This window comes from Hyla sarda, chromosome 3 (genome assembly GCF_029499605.1).
Source record: "Hyla sarda isolate aHylSar1 chromosome 3, aHylSar1.hap1, whole genome shotgun sequence".
NCBI classification, from domain to species: domain Eukaryota; kingdom Metazoa; phylum Chordata; class Amphibia; order Anura; family Hylidae; genus Hyla; species Hyla sarda.
The window spans coordinates 212,884,640-212,898,046 of NC_079191.1; positions in this window are offsets into that span (position 1 = coordinate 212,884,640).

The window sequence follows — 13,407 nt, forward strand, 5'->3', positions numbered from 1 at the left end:
TGACGTGTTGGAGGAGCTCCAAAAAATCCTGTGGACTGGTTCTGGAAGAAACAGTAGTGTTAGTTGTAGAAGGTTTAGATAACTGGGTCCCCGGTTTCACATCTTTAGGGCCCTTGGGTGGTCGTCGGGTCATCGTATTGTTAGACCCCCACATATAAACACGACCGTTGTTATAGTCTGTACAGTCCCGAAACCATATATATAGGACTCAATGGCCCTCATTTACTAACAGGATTCCGATTCTTTTTGTCAGGTTTTGCACCTAAATTCTGTTGCACAGAACAGAATGTGCAACAGTAAAAACCCGACAGAATCTGAATCACTCAGTGAAAAAAAACTACAATATGGGCGTTATTTTTGGGAAAAGGGACGTGTTCCCTACATTTCATCCAAAATCACTCGTCTTCTCTGAAAATCATGTGAATTTTCTGGGAAGAAAACCCTACACTTTAAAGCATGTTTAAAACATCAAAGTGGAGTAAATTCTCTGGCTGTTTGCTCCTTTGCCTGCCTTGTCTTTTTCAAGCGATTCTTTGCACAATTACATTTTTATCTAAAATGTATATATATATATATATATATATATATATATATATATATATAAACAGAGAAAATAAGGCAGGCACAGCATGTCCTTCGGAAGCTACTTATGGGTCAGGTGCGCTCACAGTCCCGTGGCTTGGTGGGGTGCAAAGCGTTATGCAACAGATAACTTGTATGTGGCATCAAGACAGGAAGGAAAAACGCTGCAACTCACCACGTTCAAGCTTTTCTTTTATTGCTGTCACAGCTTCAGTGCAAATACTGCTTGCGGTGGATAGACATCGGGGCTGTGAATAGGGGAGAGAGGGCGATGTGGACGCTGCGGGGAGGTCCCCAGACGACCTACTAGTTTCGCATCAAATGATGCTTCTTCCGGAAGATTTGATGCAAAACTAGCTGGTTTTCTGGGGACCTCCCCGCAGCGTCCACATCGCCCTCTCTCCCCTATTCCCAGCCCCGATGTCTATCCACCGCAAGCAGTATTTGCACTGAAGCTGTGACAGCAATAAAAGAAAAGCTTGAACGTGGTGAGTTGCAGCGTTTTTCCTTCTTGTCTTGATGCCATATATATATATATATATATATATATATATATATATATATTGACAGTGTGGCAAGAAAAGGGTGTATTTCCCTAGCTAACCCTGGAGGAACCTCCACCTGTGGCCTAATTAATGAGGTAGCAGAGAGGGGAAGTCTGTTTAAAAGGAAGTCAGACAGTGTAGTCTGGGCTCTCCCCAGAAGACCGCAAGGTGGCTGTAGGGGGGAGGCAGGGGTCCTGGTGAGGAACACACAGCCCGAGCTGTGAGTGGCGTCAAGAGTGATGTGGATGAGACACACAGCAAGAGGTTGCAAAAGCTGTGTGTGAACAGTGAGTATAAGGTTGCAGGAGGCATAAGTTTAACTAGCCGGGAAAAGCCCACCAGTTGATAGTCAGGGCATGCTGGATTGTTTAGTTAGTGACTAGATGGTCTGGGGTTTTTGTTTGTTTCTGTCTTATATTTTTATTTATCCTGCAACTTGTCTAATAAAGCTGGCGAGGGGCCAGACGTGCATATAGTACTGTTGTTTGCCTGCTGATTGAAGTGGAAATGTGTCCTGTGGCGGTGTCAAGGAAGATCCCAGAGCTATCCCCAGGGAGAAATCCTTCAATTGGTGGAGGATGCGGGCATCATGTTGCTAAGAGCAACCAACGGTCGAGTTGCAGTGAAATTGTTGCCAGAAGCAACCCACCCTGCAAGTTGCAAGTCGGGCAAGCCCAGCTGTGGAGTACAAGAGCAGGACTGAACCTGTGGTGAAAGCATTGCTAAGGGCAACAGATCATGTCAAGTGAGTGAGCGCTCTCTCAGGTGAGGAGACAGGTGGATGGGCCACATGCGCAGCACAACAGCAGTCAGCCGTTGTTACGCCGAGCGCTCCGGGTCCCCGCTCCTCCCCGGAGCGCTCGCTTCACTCTCCCCGCGGCAGCGCTCCGGTCACGTCCTCTGACCCGGGGCGCTGCGATTCCGCTGCCAGCCGGGATGCGATTCGCGATGCGGGTAGCGCCCGCTCGCGATGCGCACCCCGGCTCCCCTACCTGACTCGCTCTCCGTCTGTTCTGTCCCGGCGCGCGCGGCCCCGCTCCCTAGGGCGCGCGCGCGCCGGGTCTCTGCGATTTAAAGGGCCACTGCGCCGCTGATTGGCGCAGTGGTCCCAATTAGTGTGTTCACCTGTGCACTTCCCTATATCACCTCACTTCCCTTGCACTCCCTTGCCGGATCTTGTTGCCTTAGTGCCAGTGAAAGCGTTCCTTGTGTGTTCCTTGCCTGTGTTTCCAGACCTTCTGCCGTTGCCCCTGACTACGATCCTTGCTGCCTGCCCCGACCTTCTGCTACGTCCGACCTTGCTTTTGCCTACTCCCTTGTACCGCGCCTATCTTCAGCAGCCAGAGAGGTGAGCCGTTGCTAGTGGATACGACCTGGTCACTACCGCCGCAGCAAGACCATCCCGCTTTGCGGCGGGCTCTGGTGAAAACCAGTAGTGGCTTAGAACCGGTCCACTAGCACGGTCCACGCCAATCCCTCTCTGGCACAGAGGATCCACTACCTGCCAGCCGGCATCGTGACAGTAGATCCGGCCATGGATCCCGCTGAAGTTCCTCTGCCAGTTGTCGCTGACCTCACCACGGTGGTCGCCCAGCAGTCACAACAGATAGCGCAACAAGGCCAACAGCTGTCTCAACTGACCGTTATGCTACAACAGTTACTACCACAGCTTCAGCAGTCATCTCCTCCGCCAGCTCCTGCACCTCCTCCGCAGCGAGTGGCCGCTCCTGGGATACGCTTATCCTTGCCGGATAAATTTGATGGGGACTCTAAGTTTTGCCGTGGCTTTCTTTCCCAATGTTCCCTGCATCTGGAGATGATGTCGGACCTGTTTCCCACTGAAAGGTCTAAGGTGGCTTTCGTAGTCAGCCTTCTGTCCGGAAAAGCCCTGTCATGGGCCACACCGCTCTGGGACCGCAATGACCCCGTCACTGCCTCTGTACACTCCTTCTTCTCGGAAATCCGAAGTGTCTTTGAGGAACCTGCCCGAGCCTCTTCTGCTGAGACTGCCCTGTTGAACCTGGTCCAGGGTAATTCTTCCGTTGGCGAGTATGCCGTACAATTCCGTACTCTTGCTTCAGAATTGTCCTGGAATAATGAGGCCCTCTGCGCGACCTTCAAAAAAGGCCTATCCAGCAACATTAAAGATGTTCTGGCCGCACGAGAAATTCCTGCTAATCTACATGAACTTATTCACCTAGCCACTCGCATTGACATGCGTTTTTCCGAAAGGCGTCAGGAACTCCGCCAAGATATGGACTCTGTTCGCACGAGGCGTTTCTTCTCCTCGGCTCCTCTCTCCTCTGGTCCCCTGCAATCTGTTCCTGTGCCTCCCGCCGTGGAGGCTATGCAGGTCGACCGGTCTCGCCTGACACCTCAAGAGAGGACACGACGCCGTATGGAGAACCTCTGCCTGTACTGTGCTAGTACCGAACACTTCCTGAGAGATTGTCCTATCCGTCCTCCTCGCCTGGAAAGACGTACGCTGACTCCGCACAATGGTGAGACAGTCCTTGATGTCTACTCTGCTTCTCCACGTCTTACTGTGCCTGTGCGGATGTCTGCCTCTGCCTTCTCCTTCTCTACAGTGGCCTTCTTGGACTCAGGATCTGCAGGAAATTTTATTTTGGCCTCTCTCGTCAACAGGTTCAACATCCCGGTGACCAGTCTCGCCAGACCCCTCTACATCAATTGTGTAAATAATGAAAGATTGGACTGTACCATACGTTTCCGCACGGAGCCCCTTCTTATGAGCATCGGATCTCATCATGAGAGGATTGAACTTTTGGTCCTCCCCAATTGCACCTCGGAAATTCTCCTTGGACTTCCCTGGCTTCAACTTCATTCCCCTACCCTGGATTGGTCCACTGGGGAGATCAAGAGTTGGGGGTCCTCTTGTTCCAAGAACTGTCTAAAACCGGTTCCCAGTAACCCTTGCCGTAACTCTGTGGTTCCTCCAGTAACCGGTCTCCCTAAGGCCTATATGGACTTCGCGGATGTTTTCTGCAAAAAACAAGCTGAGACTCTACCTCCTCACAGGCCTTATGATTGCCCTATCGACCTCCTCCCGGGCACTACTCCACCCCGGGGCAGAATTTATCCTCTCTCTGCCCCAGAGACTCTTGCCATGTCCGAATACGTCCAGGAGAATCTAAAAAAGGGCTTTATCCGTAAATCCTCCTCTCCTGCCGGAGCCGGATTTTTCTTTGTGTCCAAAAAAGATGGCTCCCTACGTCCTTGCATTGACTACCGCGGTCTTAATAAAATCACGGTTAAGAACCACTACCCCTTACCCCTCATCTCTGAACTCTTTGATCGCCTCCAAGGTGCCCACATCTTCACTAAATTGGACTTAAGAGGCGCCTATAACCTCATCCGCATCAGAGAGGGGGACGAGTGGAAAACGGCATTTAACACCAGAGATGGACACTTTGAGTATCTGGTCATGCCCTTTGGACTGTGCAACGCCCCTGCCGTCTTCCAAGACTTTGTCAATGACATTTTTCGTGATTTGTTATACTCCTGTGTTGTTGTATATCTGGACGATATCCTAATTTTTTCTGCCAATCTAGAAGAACACCGCCAGCATGTCCGTATGGTTCTTCAGAGACTTCGTGACAACCAACTCTATGCCAAAATTGAGAAATGTCTGTTTGAATGCCAATCTCTTCCTTTTCTAGGATATTTGGTCTCTGGCCACGGACTACAGATGGATCCAGACAAACTCTCTGCCGTCTTAGATTGGCCACGCCCCTCCGGACTCCGTGCTATCCAACGCTTTTTGGGGTTCGCCAATTATTACAGGCAATTTATTCCACATTTTTCTACCATTGTGGCTCCTATCGTGGCTTTAACCAAAAAAAATGCTGATCCCAAGTCCTGGCCTCCTCAAGCAGAAGACGCCTTTAAACGACTCAAGTCTGCCTTTTCTTCGGCTCCCGTCCTCTCCAGACCTGACCCTTCCAAACCCTTCCTATTGGAGGTTGATGCCTCCTCAGTGGGAGCTGGAGCTGTTCTTCTACAAAAAAATTCTTCCGGGCATGCTGTCACTTGTGGTTTTTTCTCTAGGACCTTCTCTCCAGCGGAGAGGAACTACTCCATCGGGGATCGAGAGCTTCTAGCCATCAAATTAGCACTTGAGGAATGGAGGCATCTGCTGGAGGGATCAAGTTCTCCTGTTATTATCTACACCGACCACAAGAACCTCTCCTACCTCCAGTCTGCCCAACGGCTGAATCCTCGCCAGGCCCGGTGGTCTCTGTTCTTTGCCCGATTTAATTTTGAGATTCACTTTCGTCCTGCCGATAAGAACATTAGGGCCGATGCTCTCTCTCGTTCCTCGGATGCCTCAGAAGTTGAACTCTCTCCGCAACACATCATTCCACCTGACTGCCTGATCTCCACTTCTCCTGCCTCCATCAGGCAGACTCCTCCAGGAAAGACCTTTGTTTCTCCTCGCCAACGCCTCGGAATCCTCAAATGGGGTCACTCCTCCCATCTCGCAGGTCATGCGGGTATCAAGAAATCTGTGCAACTCATCTCCCGCTTCTATTGGTGGCCGACTCTGGAGACGGATGTTGTGGACTTTGTGCGAGCCTGCACTATCTGTGCCCGGGATAAGACTCCTCGCCAGAAGCCCGCTGGTTTTCTTCATCCTCTGCCTGTCCCCGAACAGCCTTGGTCTCTGATTGGTATGGATTTTATTACTGATTTACCCCCTTCCCGTGGCAACACTGTTATTTGGGTGGTCGTCGATCGATTCTCCAAAATGGCACATTTCATCCCTCTTCCTGGTCTTCCTTCTGCGCCTCAGTTGGCTAAACAATTTTTTGTACACATTTTTCGTCTTCACGGGTTGCCTACGCAGATTGTCTCGGATAGAGGCGTCCAATTCGTGTCTAAATTCTGGAGGGCTCTCTGTAAACAACTCAAGATTAAATTAAATTTTTCTTCTGCATATCATCCCCAGTCCAATGGACAAGTAGAAAGGATTAACCAGATCTTGGGTGATTATTTGCGACATTTTGTTTCCTCCCGCCAGGATGACTGGGCAGATCTCCTCCCATGGGCCGAATTCTCGTATAACTTCAGGGTCTCTGAGTCTTCCTCCAAATCCCCATTTTTCGTGGTGTACGGCCGTCACCCTCTTCCCCCCCTCCCTACTCCCTTGCCCTCTGGTCTGCCCGCTGTGGATGAAATTTCTCGTGACCTTTCCATCATATGGAGAGAGACCCAAAATTCTCTCTTACAGGCTTCATCACGCATGAAGAAGTTCGCGGATAAGAAAAGAAGAGCTCCCCCCGTTTTTTCCCCTGGAGACAAGGTATGGCTCTCCGCTAAATATGTCCGCTTCCGTGTCCCTAGCTACAAGTTGGGACCACGCTATCTTGGTCCTTTCAAAATTTTGTGTCAAATTAATCCTGTCTCTTATAAACTTCTTCTTCCTCCCTCTCTTCGTATCCCTAATGCCTTTCACGTCTCTCTTCTCAAACCACTCATCCTCAACCGTTTTTCTCCCAAATCTGTTCCTCCCACTCCTGTTTCTGGCTCCTCGGACATCTTCTCGGTCAAAGAAATTTTAGCTGCCAAAAAGGTCAGAGGGAAAAATTTTTTTTTAGTGGACTGGGAGGGTTGTGGTCCTGAAGAGAGATCCTGGGAACCTGAGGACAACATCCTAGACAAAAGTCTGCTCCTCAGGTTCTCAGGCTCCAAGAAGAGGGGGAGACCCAAGGGGGGGGTACTGTTACGCCGAGCGCTCCGGGTCCCCGCTCCTCCCCGGAGCGCTCGCTTCACTCTCCCCGCGGCAGCGCTCCGGTCACGTCCTCTGACCCGGGGCGCTGCGATTCCGCTGCCAGCCGGGATGCGATTCGCGATGCGGGTAGCGCCCGCTCGCGATGCGCACCCCGGCTCCCCTACCTGACTCGCTCTCCGTCTGTTCTGTCCCGGCGCGCGCGGCCCCGCTCCCTAGGGCGCGCGCGCGCCGGGTCTCTGCGATTTAAAGGGCCACTGCGCCGCTGATTGGCGCAGTGGTCCCAATTAGTGTGTTCACCTGTGCACTTCCCTATATCACCTCACTTCCCTTGCACTCCCTTGCCGGATCTTGTTGCCTTAGTGCCAGTGAAAGCGTTCCTTGTGTGTTCCTTGCCTGTGTTTCCAGACCTTCTGCCGTTGCCCCTGACTACGATCCTTGCTGCCTGCCCCGACCTTCTGCTACGTCCGACCTTGCTTTTGCCTACTCCCTTGTACCGCGCCTATCTTCAGCAGCCAGAGAGGTGAGCCGTTGCTAGTGGATACGACCTGGTCACTACCGCCGCAGCAAGACCATCCCGCTTTGCGGCGGGCTCTGGTGAAAACCAGTAGTGGCTTAGAACCGGTCCACTAGCACGGTCCACGCCAATCCCTCTCTGGCACAGAGGATCCACTACCTGCCAGCCGGCATCGTGACAGCCGTGTTGTTTGTTTTGCAAAGATGGGTCAATGTGGAAATGCCATTGCTAGGAGCAACTGACGTGGATGGACAGCAACCGGTTGTGGCCAAGTTGGATGCTATGGTGAGCACCTTGATGAAATTGTCTTCAGTTCAGCAAGAGGACGTCTTTGCACATGATTATCCTCTGGTCAGGAGGCCAGAAAAGATGGATGTGAGGATCCATGAGTTAATGGTGGGTGGTGTGTCACTACTTGACTACTTGACTACTGTGAACTGTCCTGTAAATTTTGAAGTTATGCAGTTTGATCTTTTGTGTGAAAAATGCATGCCTATGTTTACTGAAGTAATGTGTACTGCTGCCAACTCTGACAGGACAAAAGAAAACCTGTGTGAGCTGGTAGTATGTGGTAAAAAGATTATTGCTTTGCTAGAGCCTAGGGGTATATTAAGTCTGGTGAAGCTGGACCCTGTCATAGTGTCTATACTGGCAGTTATTTGGGGTTATAAAACTGTTAATGTGGGGGGGGGGCATGTCTCGCCATGCTGCTGTGAACTCTGTTCCCGACCGCTCCTACTTTGAGCTTCGTTCCCGACTGCTCCTAGCCCAGGGATATCTCTGCTATTATGGTTGCTAAGAGGAACAAGAAGCAGCTTAAACCTGGGGGAACCCCTGCTGCCACAGGGGTTCTTCTCCCCGCTGCAGATGGAGATAACAGCGCCAGACCGCGGCACCTCCTGCCCGGCGCCATCTTCCTCCCGCTGGCAGCTGTGCACAGCCCAGGCCCAAGCCTCACCTGACGTCACTGCGGGACCTCCTGCGGGTCCGGCACAACAGACCTTACCTACCCGGGGTGAGCCTTCTGTGTCCCTGCCACCTGCCGAGGTGCCTCTGCTGGACTTGGCTTCCCTGGAGTGCCTGGCCCCGGTCCTTGTCTGCCAGCTGGCCTCCTATTCCCCCATCCTTGACTTTCTGGCTTCGCCCCCTGCCTCTCTGTTGCCTGGCCGCCAGTACCGCAGCCCCCTGCTCTCCTGCGGCTTGAGGCATGCCAGCTGCTACATCGCTCAGGGTCCCAGAGCCCCCCTGCCCGGCCACGATGTTTGACTCCTGCCTACCCCCTGCTGCCCTGGGACATAGGGGACACAGACAACGCTGCTGAGCTGGCAACAGTGGCCCCAAGTCCTCCTCTCTCACAGCCTCCCTCCAGCTCGGTGCCCTCCCTGCAGGGCTCCCCCCTGCTGTTCACCCCCATGGCAGATCCAGAAGTCGTCCCGGTGCCAGGCTTCAGTGCCCTGGGCCCCCCTGATGTGCCCCCGCAACCACGTGCTCTGCTTGGACCGGACTCTCTACCAGATCTGTTCTGCCCTCCTCACTCTCCTGCCCTGGGGAGGGCGGCCTCGCCGGCCCCATCTTGGGGGTCCTCCAGCCTGTCTTCCTGGCCTCTGATGGGCGGTGAGGGAGCTCCAGCCCCTGCCTGGCCTCCACCCAATACCTCATCTGTGGGACAGTGACCTCCACCAGTGCCCCAAGAGGGCCCCCTCCATGGCCACCAGACCTCTGCCTCCCCGACATTGACTGCTGCTGCTCATCATATTCTGAGAGATCACCAGGAGCTGCAGGCCCTCCTTACTCTGCTCCCCTCTAAGCAAGACCTTTCCTCTCTAGCATCGGACCTGAAGTTGGCGTGGCGGCGATACCTTCATGTGTGCAGTCAGAGGTAGATACCCTGCGTACATCTGTCCAGGAGTTACAATCATTCCAGGACTCTGTTCAGAAAACGATTGCTACCTTAAGCATGGCTTTGGATGCTCAAGTTCACCAAGGCCACCTTCTGAACTCTCAGTTCGACAACTTGGAGAACCGGAACTGCCGGAATAATCTCCGTGTCGTAGGCCTTCCTGAATCAATTTGTCCTCAAGACCTCGTCCGTGCCCTCACTGAACTTTTCAACTCCATCCTGAATGGCCCGGCACGGACACTCATTGAAATGCATAGGGCGCCTAGAGCCCTGCGTCCGCAAAGTGCTGACTCACTTAAACCGCGGGATGTGATCTGCCGCTTACACTACTACACTGTAAAAGAGACTATCATGCAAAAAGCAAGACAATTACGAGATTTAGAGTTTGATGGGATCAGGCTGCAATTGTTCCCTGACCTATCCCGTCACACCTTGAGGCAACAGGCTGCCCTGAAACCACTTCTGGCTGTCCTACAAAACCGGAATATCCCCTACCATTGGGGCTTCCCCTTTGCTCTCTCTGTTCAGATGGGCGACAAACTGGTGAAGCTCTGGCGCCCTGAGGATTTGCCCTTATTCTTACAAACCTTGGGTCTGCCCCCCCCCCCCCATGGACTTACTGCAATGGGATGAACTTTTGAAGAATCCGTACCTACCACCTCAGTCTGACCTGCCACCTGGGATCGTCTCCTCCTTGAATCCTGCTACTCCTTACCCACAGATATCCCGAAGGCGACCCCGAAGCTCTTCTCGCTCCAGACGGGGTTCCCAGCACTCCTCATGATCCTCTGATCCCTGTCTAGCGGTGTGCCCAGCTTTGATGGCATTCTGGACTCGTCTGGCGCTGTTTTGATATCCCTTTGTGTCTCGTGGTGCCTAGCTGATGGATTCCACTCCTATTGTCGGGACTGTTGAGTATATTTTTCTCTTGTGCCCCTCTTTTTTCACCCTGTCTCTCTACTGCTCTACACCCCTCATCTTCACTTCATTCTCATGGTCTCTTTTGCCGAGCGGTCATACGGATTCCTTAAGCCAGTGGTCTCTTTACCGTCTTCTCAGTGCATTGGCTTACGTACTCCGTATTTCCTTCCCCTACTCCTACTCCCCACATAGCTGGTGGCGGTCCCCTGCTACCGCATTTGTGCCTTTTGGCTGTTGTGTGAATTTATTGTGCGCCTTGTTTTTGTGCGCTTTTGTTTATTTGTTTCCCCCTTCTCCCTACCCTCCTCCTGTGTTTTGTTTCTCTTCACCTTCCTCCATTCTGTTTCTATTCTACCCCTTCTGTTTTCTCTCCTCTGGTAGTTGTCTAGGAATCTGACCTATTCGCCCCTTTCCTGGTGGTGCTTTTCTGCTCTTAGAGTGCCTCCCTCTTAGGGATGGCATCGCTTAAGATCTCCTCCCTAAATGTGCAGGGCCTCAACATCGCGGGGAAACGGGCGAAAGTATTGTATAATTTCCACAAGTAGAGGTCTGACATTGTGTGCCTGCAGGAGACCCACCTCCGCAAGGACTAGCTGTTGGGTTTCCGTAACCGGTATTACCCGATGTAGTTCCATAGTAGTTCCCCCTCCCAGAAGGTTAAAGGGGTAGCGATTTTCTTGAATAATCTTTAGCGGTGCAAATAATTGATTCTCGTATTGACCATGATGCCCGTTATGTTATTGTTAAATGTTCCATCCAGGGTCGTGAGTACACCGTGGCCTGTGTCTATGCCCCAAACCATGGGCAAAGGACTTTCTTGGAGAGGACACTGGAGGACCTAAACACCTTCTCCCATGGTACGCTAATTGTATGTGGTGACTTTAACGCTACTCTGGACCCCTCAATGGATGCCTCCTCGGGAGTACACTCTCCTTTGCTGCGTTAAATGGTATCTGGAGGTCCTTGCATTTACACCAATTGTGTGATGCCTGGCCCCTGCTCCATCCGACTGACCGTGACTACACGCTTTTTTTTGCATGCGAGGGGAGTCTACTCCAGACTCGATTATATTCTTATTTCTCATCACCTTCTCCCCTCGCTGAGGGCCGGCACCATTGATCCGATGATTCATTCGGACCATGCGCTGGTCTCCTGTGTGTTCTACTATGAATGGGGTAACAAAGCGGGTCGAATGCTGGCATAGGCCTTGAGAGATTGGAGAGCCGCTCTTTTTGTCCCGTCGGTCAAAAACACCTCAGGCTGCCTGGAACATTTCACTGATGATATTCTTGGTGCTTTCCACTCCGACTACTCAGGTCTCTATGACCTGGCAGGTAATTCTCAGAGGCTATTCTTTCCTATCTGCAGCGTACCACCCTGCCCCCCTTAGCCCCTTCCACCCTTGAAGACCTGGAGCGTCCGTTCACATTGGAAGAATTTGAACTAGCTTTCTCTTCTTCTCCTTCTGGTTAATTCCCAGGCCCTGATGGCTATACGAGCCAATTTTAGAAAACGTTACAAGCGGACCTCTCCCCTTTTTTCTAGCCGCCTTTAATGCCCTATCCCCCACCTCCCCTTTCCCTGACTCCTTTCTGGCAGTGTTTATCACAGTGATCCCCAAGGAAGGCAAGGACCCTAACCTCTACCAAAGCTATCATCCTATTTCTCTGCTGAATGTGGACGCTAAGCTTTATGCAAAGCTAATTGCAATGTGCCTAGCCCCCTTCTTGGAGTCCCTGATCCACCTAGACCAAGTGGGCTTTGTTCCCAACAGGGAAGCTCGTGACAACACTCTCAAGACGTTCTCACTTCTCCATTACGCTCAGGTAACTAAGCTCCCTTGTATGGTCTTATCCCTTGACGCTGAAAAGGCATTTGACCGTGTGAATTGGGACTTCATGAGGGGTGTGCTGGAGAATTGAGACCTTGGCCCTTAGGCTCTTCACCGCGTCCTTGCTTTGTACCTCAACCCCTCCGCTAAAATACGCATTAATGGTTCCCTTTCCGCTCCCCTGTCGATTTGTCATATCACTAGGCAAGGTTGCCCCCTCTCCCCCTTGCTTTATGTCTTAGTCATTAAACACCTGTTGCAGGCTATTCGCCTCAATGAGGATGTTAGAGGCATAGTGGTGCGAGATCTCCACTTTAAGTGCTCTGCATTTGCAGACGATGTCCTCCTCTTTTTCTCTTCCCCTGAATCCTCGCTCCCCGCGCTCCTCTCGGTGGAATTTAGTGTAGTATGCAACTACAAGATCAATTTTTCTAAGAGTGTTGCAATGAATGTCCCTCTGGACTCTGCTTTGGCCCATAGGCTCCACGGGCTCTTCCCCTTCTCCTGGCACCCTTCCTCCTTCCGTTATCTGGGGGTCCTTATTCCCAGGAACCTTACCCACATAGTGGACCTGAATCTCAACCCGTTGCTGGCCCGGTTCAAGGGGGATCTTGCTGAGTGGGATTGTAAAGACTTCTCGTGGATAGGCCGTATTAACATACTGAAGATTACCTTGCTTCCCCGCCTGTTGTATTTGTTTCAGACCCTGCCAGTGATGCTGTCTCGAGCCTTCTTCCGTCCTCTAACTACACTTTTCACTAAGTTTGCGTGGTCTGGTGGCCGACACAGGCTCTCTAAGGATATGCTGGCTCAGCCTAAAACAGATGGAGGTTTATCTTTCCCCGACCCATATTCTTACTATCTGGCTTCCATTGCGGCCTGTAAACTTGACGGATTCCACTCAGCCCATGTTAAACTGTGGGTCCGACTGGAGTCTGAGCTCTCACCCTTCCCTCTCACCTCCCTGCCCTGGATCCGCCTGTCCTACTGGTCAGTAGGCACTAAATCCTGTCTCCCGTTTGTCTCCAGCGCTCTATTACTACAAGAATTTAACCCGAGGGGTTAAGAAAAGTCCTCTATATTGCTTGTGCCACACTAATATAAAACTTAACTTTTATTTAATCAAATAATAATAGTGTACGTGAGGAATCAATTGTATTAAAAACACATCCACACTGCAGTCATAGGTATATACTGTTGTTGTGCCTAGGTCCTATATCGGTCACCCTTGCTAGTGAATAAGTCCGCTCAGGCTCAAAGGGAGGAACTCCTCTCTCAAATTTAGAAATAGATGGTTATTCTGAGTGAAGGTAAATAACCATCATTCCATTAAGCCACTTATATGTGTGACATTCAATCTGT